Here is a 6,990-nt window from a genome sequence, read left to right on the forward strand (position 1 = left end):
CCCATTCACAATAGCCACACAAAAATGAAATACCTTGGCATCTTCCTAACCAGAGAAGTAAAAAACCTTTATGACAAAAACTACAAAGCGCTACTAAAAGAAATCAAAGATGACACAAAAATGGAAAAATATTCTATGCTCATGGATTGGAAGAATCAACATTGTTAAGATGTCCATCCTACCAAAGGCAATCTACAGATTCAACACTATACCCATTAAATTACCAGCAGCTTTCTTCTCAGACCTGGAAATGACAATACAGGAATTCATATGGAAACATAAACGACCATGATTAGCCAAAACAATCCTCAGCAAAACAGAAAAAGCGGGAGGCATCACACTCCCAGACTTAAGCTTTATTATAAAGCTACAATAATCAAAAAAGCCTGGTATTGGTACAAGAACAGGCATATAGACCAATAGAGTAAGATAGAGATTCCAGAGGCAAAACCTCAATTTCTCAACCAACTAATCCTCGACAAAGCCTCCATCAGCAACCACTGGGGAGAGGAAAACCTATTCAGTAAATGGTTTTGGGAAAATTGACTGACCACATGCAGAAGATTAAAACAAGACCTCTACCTAACACCATACACAAAAATCAACTAAATGGATCAAAGACCCAAACGTAAGCCTCAAACTATAAGAACCTTAGAAAATGCAGGAGACACCTTTATGAAAATTGGAACCGGCAACCAATTCCTGATCAAAACCGCAAGTACCTATGCCATAAAAAATAGACAAGTGGGACCTCATCAAACTGACAAACTTCTGCAAAGCCAGAGAAACTATTGAGAGAGCAGGGAGGTAGCCCAGAGACTGGCAAAATATATTTGCCAACTGTATACCTGACAAAGGCCTAACATCTAGGATCTACAAGGAACTCAAACGTGCCAAAAACAAATAAACAAACAGCCCCATTACAAAATGGGCAAAAGATATGAATAGATATTTCTCAAAAGAAGACATACGAGCAGCCAACAGATACCTGAAAAAATGCTCAGCCTCACTAGTCATCAAAGAAATGCAAATTAAAACCACATGAGATACCACCTAACTCCAGTCAGGATGGCCATCATCAATAACTCAAAAAACAACAGATCCTGGAGATGATGTGGTGAAAAGGGAACTCGTGTACACTGTTGGTGGGAGTGTAAACTAGTACAGCCTCTGTGGAAAACAGTGTGGCGATTCCTAAAAGATCTAAAAACCGACCTCCCATATGATCCCACAATCCCCCTACTGGGAATATACCTGGAGGAGCTCAAATCACTCTGTGAAAAATATACCTGCACATGCATGTTTATTGCAGCATTGTTCACAATAGCAAAAACATGGAATCAACCATGCTGCCCATTGAAAGAGAACTGGATAAAAAAAAATGTGGTACATATACATGATGGACTATTATGCAGCTATAAAGGACAAAATTATGAACTTCGCAGCAACTTGGATGGACTTAGAGTCTATATTACTGAGTGATCTATCACAGAAACAAAGAACTGAGTACCGCATGTTCTCACTCATAAGTGGACCTTGAACAACTATTGTAATACCATTAGAAAGGGATTGGCAGTAGTGGGAAACTGCTGGGGGCGGAGGCACACCTCATCAACAAGGGTACCTGCATAATGAACATTTGTATACCTAGCCCTGAATTGTACCCCACATATTTAAAATAAAAAAAAAAAATTTAAGTATGTGGTATAAAATAATCTAAGGCCTGAGTGTGCTTTTATGTATTGTAGCAAATGAACGAAAGTAAATGATAAACAAATGTAGCAAAATCTTAATAATTACTGAATCTAGCTGATTAATGTATGGAGGTTCTGTAATTCTATACTTTTGTGTGCTTAAAAATATTCATAATAACAATGTTTAAAAATCTTTAGCATATAGTTAAATAAGAAAAGCTCTCAGGCCGGGCACGGTGGCTCAAGCCTGTAATCCCAGCACTTTGGGAAGCCAAGGTGAGGGGATTGCCTGAGCCCACAGATTCAAGAACAGCCTGGGCACCTTGGCGAGACCTCATCTCTACTATAAGTCAAAAAATTAGCCGGGCGTGGTAGCGCATACCGGTAGTTCTGACTACTTGGAAGGCTGAGGTGGAAGGATCGCTTGTGCCCAGCAGTTGACGCTGCGGTAGCCATAAGCATGCCACTGCATTCCAGCCTGACTGACAGAGTGAGACTCCAACTCAAAAAAAAAGAAAGGAAGGAAGGAAGGAAGAAAAGCTATCATATCCTTATGTAGACCTCCTTCTGTTCTAAAATAGCCCCCACAAGAGAATTCTGTGGCATTACTATAAAATTCTCTTGAATAGAAGTCTTACATACACTTAAACAGAAAATACGGTGAACCTATTCACCTCAGATGCAGAGGAGATACAAAAATCATTGTGGTGTGTAATACCTTACAAGTAATTCAGAGGTAAATCTATTTAAAGCGAAACGGTAGTTCTGTATTGTAAGAATAGTGATCACTGCACGAATATGTAAACAAAAGCTGGCAATCTGAATATTTCTTAAAGTATATACACTTCCCAAGAATTTTTCTCAAGTATCAGCAATACTTCCAAGGAAGAAATCAAACTGTATTTTGAACAGCTTTAAGCAATCTTGAAGTCATTTGGGATCTAGATCTATTTCACGAAACTTTATTAGAGTTCATGAGTCAGACTCATATGTTACTCTTTGGCTTATGCTTTGATTTACTAGCATTTGTAGGCTCAATACTTACATACTGATATCATATAAGTCATTCTACAAGGACTGCCCTTGGGCATTTTGGACTACATAGTCCTTCCACTGAAGAGTAATTTCTATTCAGAAAAAAGTAATTTGCTCCTTTCAGTTTCTGCTGGATAGCTCTACATCTATGGGACTGGTAGACATACTATGACCCAAAGCAATTTACAAGGAATTTTATTTATTATCCAACATGAGAAAGTAGAAGAGTTGTGTGCAGTGGCTTATACCTGTGGTCCCAGCATTTTGGGAGGACAACGTGGAAGGACTCCCTGAGCCCAGGATTTAGAGACCAGTCTGGGCAACATAGTGTGACCCTGTCTATATACACAATCAAAAATTTAGCCAGGCATGGTGGCACATGCCTGTAGTTCCTGGAAGGATCACCTGAGCCCAGCAGGTCGAGGCTGTGGTGAGCTGATATCATGCCACTGCACTCCTGCACTCTAGGCTGAGACACTGACTAAAAAAAAAAAAAAAAAAAAAAAGTTGTGATTAAGTTACAAGAAGTCATTATATCCACCTCTTATCTTCTATCAAGACATACCTCCTTCTGTTCCCTTTTCACCCTCTTCTACCTTTAGTTAATTTTGTACCTTTTCTCTTATCCTGGTTTCTATACATTCATTCCCTATTCATTTGTTCAACACATATTTATTGAGTACCTATGATATGGCAGGTACTTTTCTGAGCAATGCAGGTGTAAGGGTGAATAAGAAACAACATTTGCTCTCATAGAGCTTTCTAGCAGGGAAAGAAAACCTTAATAACTAAGTGAATATAAGGTGGTAACAGTATGATGAGTAGCAGGAAGGAAATATTCAATGTGGTAACATAGAAGGTTACAGGTTAGAGGAGAAATAACCTAATTTAGACTCAGTGGCCAGATTGACCTCTCTTAATAAGGTATGACATTTGATCTGAGATCTAAGAAGAGAATGACCACTAGCAAGACTTTCAAAGAAGAGAAAAGATATCAAGGCAAAGGGAACAGCAAATGCAAAGGGCCAAGATTTAGGAAAGAAGCTAGTTTGTTTGAGGAACTAAAAGGAGGCTAATTAACATACTAAGAGACACTTTGGGTGGGAGAGGGAGTGGTAGGTGGGGCAAGAAGCTAAGAGATGACACCAGATTGCACAGGAACTTAGAGTTATGGCAGAGAATATGATTGCCTATCTAACTGCTATAAACTCTTCCTCCTTGCTAACAGAACCCCAGTGTTGTTTGGGTGGCAATGCACACAGTTACAAGGAATGAATTATAATTTATTTAAGGGGGAAGTCACTAGAAGCTTTTGAGAGGGCCAGTACCTTGCTAAACTATGGTGTGGCCATGTGCTCTTTGAGCTATGGCCAGGTCATGTTTCCTGGCTTTGGTCCCCTCCACTACCTTGGGGAGATGAATTCTCTCTCTAATTTACTTTCTAAATAAACTATATTTTCCAATCTAAAAAACAGAGAAGCTTTTGAGAAATATTTTTATTCCTAATATGAAATTCACAAGTGAATAAGGCTGTTTTTGCCTACTTCTTTCCCTTTCTGCCCTAGCTGCTGTCATGTTTTGGTGTGATGTCATCCTGCAACCATGACATAACAAGACTGAAGATGAAACTCAACAAATTTAGAATGGTGGAGATGAGGGATAGAAGTCTGCATCATTGATGATATTGGCAAACTGCGAGGCTTATCCTGAGACCATTTAGCTTAATCCTTTTTTGTTAAGTAGACCAAAAATGTTCTTATGATTTAGGCATCTTTTTGCTGGGGTTTCAGTTATTTGCACTGAAAGCATATAAATTGATACAGTGGGGTGTGACATGATCTAATTTATATATGTTTAAAAACTTTCCTCCCCAGCCTTACACACTAGAGGTAATCTTTTAACAGTTACTTATTACCCCTCAGAAATGTTATAAAACATTCCTAAAAAAAAAAAAAATACTGCATGAAGAGATTGTAAGGAGCAAGAGTAAAACAGAACATGGAAAATTACTATTAAATACTACAGAGGTCCTGAGGAGGAATCATAGTGTCCTGGTCTAGGAAGGAAGCAGTAAAGCTAGAGAGAAGTAGATAGATTCAAGATGTATTTGGGGGTGAAAACAACAGGAACTTGCTATTGGTGTGAGAGGCAAAGGATTGCAAGGAATTAAAGCTGAACTTTAGGTTTTGGACTTGATGATGGTATCACTTATTCACATGGAGAAAAGAGAAGAAAGAAGTTTGGGGAAGGGAGTGAGATCAAGGGTTCTTTTTGGATATGTTGAATTAAAGATGTGCATAAGCCATTCAAAAAGAGGTGTCATATTAGCAGGAAGACATACGAGTCTGAAGCACTGGGGTAAGGTCATGGCTTGGATTTCAGTTTGAGAATTGCCAATACACAGATAGTATTTAAAGTCAGATATTATTCCTGTTAATAATATATCCTGATAAGATTCTCCCCACTAGCCAAAATCTGAGGAACCCTAAAATTAGAGTTCTAACTAGAGATTCCTAAAAGGGAGATTGAGGAGAAGCAGTGAGAGAGTAGGAGAAAAACCAACAGCAGTGACAACACTTAGCATTTATATAGAGGTTACTTTTTTTTTTTTTTGAGTTGGAGTCTCACTCTGTTGCCCAGGCTGGAATGCAGTGGCACACTCACAGCCACCCCAGCGTCAACCTGCTGGGCTCCGGTGATCTGAGTTTACTTTATGTTACACACTGTTCAAAGCACTTTGTGGCTTCATAGAAGCAAAGAGAAAAACTGTTTTCTTTTTCTTTCTCCTTTTCTCCTGTTGCTTTCACCCCTAACTCAAAAAGTTTGGGTGAAACTCAACTTTTTTTTGAAATTATTATTTATAATAACATATAATATATACTTTCATTGTATTTATTTGTAATGTTATAAATATTCTTAAGTTATAATATAGATTCATTAGAAAATATTCAAACAGCACAACACAGGAAAGCTAAATGTGGAAAGCAAAGATCCTCAGAAACTTTCCTCCCAGCCTTACCCACCAGTGAAAATTATTAACAATTTCTTGTATACCCCCCAGGAATGCTCTATACACACACACACACACACAAACACACACGACTTGTTTTTACATAAATAAGATTGCTCCCCTTCTCTCTCTTTATATACATACACATATCTAATTCTGTCAGTTCCTTCTTAAAACTTGGAGATATTTCTACATCAGTATATTTAGATCTACTTTACTCTTTTAAAAGATAATACCCTATTGTACTGATATGCCATAATTTATTTAGAGCTCTTTATTAATAAGCAATTAGATTGTTTTTTTTCTTACCATGAAAAATGCTGCAAAAAAAAAATCATTGTAAATCTTTGGATAGTGGTGCAAAAATAATTGTCGCGTAATTTCCTGTAGTGAAATTGCTGAATCAAAGCATTTAAGCCTCTCATATTGTCAAATTACTCCTCCCCAAAGGTTACACAGATGACATTTCTCTAACATCATTTCCTTACATCTTGGTCCACATTTGGTATTAGCCAACTTCACAAGTTTGCCAACCCGAATGCATGAGGAAAAATGGCGTCCCCTTGTTTTCATTTGGGTCTCTTTAATTATGATTAGGGCAGTAAGACCCGATTGTTAAACGTGCACGTTTTGAAGTTAGACTCCGTAGGCTAGATCTTTCCTCTTCGTCTTAAAATGTGTGACCTCGGGCATATTGGCTCTATTGCCTCTTTTAATAAAAGGGGATGCTAGAGCACAAATCTTTAGTATTAAACAAGATACGTAGAAATCCCGGCAGCCTTCTCTCTACTTTCGCTATTAGCGGTGCCGGTCTCAATTTTTTGAAGCCGTGCTCACTCCGATACTGTGTCTTTGTTGTTTCCTCCACTCCACCAAATTTTGCAGAACTCTCTTGTTATGTATCAATAGAAATGAAAGGCAAACTGGCTCTGCTTTTCAAAATCCTCTTCCGCCCGTCCCAACCCCGCCTTAGAACTCCTGGTTTATATGTCAATTTAGAGGAATGAGTTGCCGTTTTTAAACACGCAAAGTGGACGCTCGGTCCGAGCACCTCCCGGCGGCCAGGAACTCCCGTTTACATTGCAGGAAACACTAGGCAGCAAGTATCTAACACTACTTAACAGATATCCCACCACCAGCAGCGCCTTTAGCCGCCAGTCGGCAGCGCAGAACGACTTCAGAGGTCCGAGTTTTAAACAAGGACGCCGTCCCAGACCCACCCCCTACAACGCAGGCTCCAGGACGCGCCTC

The sequence above is a fragment of the Carlito syrichta genome, unplaced genomic scaffold, assembly GCF_000164805.1.
Source record: "Carlito syrichta isolate Samal-C Ts95f unplaced genomic scaffold, Tarsius_syrichta-2.0.1 Scaffold131632, whole genome shotgun sequence".
Lineage (NCBI taxonomy): Eukaryota > Metazoa > Chordata > Mammalia > Primates > Tarsiidae > Carlito > Carlito syrichta.